The 1,220-nt window shown below is 43.7% G+C and overlaps 1 protein-coding gene across 1 annotated transcript in view; it reads left to right on the top strand.

Annotated features, from left to right (window-relative positions):
- ANKFN1 (ankyrin-repeat and fibronectin type III domain containing 1) overlaps positions 1-1,220 on the top strand; it is a 275,609-nt gene that overhangs the window by 243,067 nt on the left and 31,322 nt on the right. The window lies entirely within an intron of this gene.

Below are 1,220 nucleotides of genomic sequence, written 5' to 3'. Positions count from 1 at the left end.
CAGAAAGCGAAGTGGAACTAAAGAGCCTCTTGATGAAGATGAAAGAGGAGAGTGAAAAAGCTGGCTTAAAACTCAGCATTCACAAAACGAAGATCATGGCATCCAGTTCCATCACTTCATGGCAAATAGATGGGGACACAATGGAAACAGTGACAGACTTTATTTTCTTGGGCTCCAAAATTACTGCAGATGTTGACTGCAGCTATGAAATTAAAAGATGCTTGCTCCTTGGAAGAAAAGCTATGACCAGCCTAGGCAGCATGTTAAAAAGCAGAGACATTACTTTGCTGACAAAGGTCCATCTAGTCAAAGCTATGGTTTTTCCAGTAGTCATGTATGGATGTGAGAGTTGAACCATAAAGAAGGCTGAGTGCTGAAGAACTGATGCTTTTGAACTATTGTATTAGAGAAGACTCTTGAGAGTCCCTTGGACTGCAAGGAGATTGAACCAGTCAATCCTAAAGGAAATCAACCCTGAATATTCATTGGAAGGACTGATGCTGAAGTTGAAGCTCCAGTACTTTGGCCACCTGATGCAAAGAGCTAACTCACTAGAAAAGACACTGATGCTGGGAAAGATTGAAGGCAGGAGAAGGGGATGACAGAGAATGAGATGGTTGGATGGCATCACTGACTCAATGGACATGAGTTTGATCAAGCTCCAGGAGATGGTGAAGGGAAGCCTGGCATGCTGCAGTCCATGGGGTCACAAAGAGTCAGACACAACTGACCGACTGAACAACAACAACAGCTCTGCTTTTAGTAAGGTTTGGAAGAGAGTAGCATGTGATGAATATGTTCAGTATGCGGCCTTTAATCAGAACTCCCAGCAGCATTTCAAGTAGGATATGGCCAGCCAAATTCATGTTGAAGTTAGAAGAAAATGCTTTCGTTTTGTCCTGGCAGGACTAACCACTATCAGCACAAGCTTGAAGCTGGCATGAAAGCTTGCATCAGTCAGCTCATTCCCAGCTTGTCCTATAGGATCAAAGGCAGAGCCACAGTGGGCCTCAGGCACAGGCCATCTGCCCAGGTTTCCATGTCTAAGAGCAGTAATAGACTGTTCTCATCCCCAGTAACAAGTCTGTCAAGAGTCTGGTGACGACCCCAACAACCTCATCTTCCCTTCATTAATTATACTTAACAATTAAATCAGTGATCATCTAGTTCAGCTTTAGGGAGCACTGCTTGCAAATACTGTTACAGGAAATCTACTACTT

This window comes from Bison bison, unplaced genomic scaffold, assembly GCF_000754665.1.
Source record: "Bison bison bison isolate TAMUID 2011002044 unplaced genomic scaffold, Bison_UMD1.0 scf7180017864317, whole genome shotgun sequence".
NCBI lineage: Eukaryota > Metazoa > Chordata > Mammalia > Artiodactyla > Bovidae > Bison > Bison bison.
This window is presented reverse-complemented; position numbering and strand designations above follow the sequence as displayed.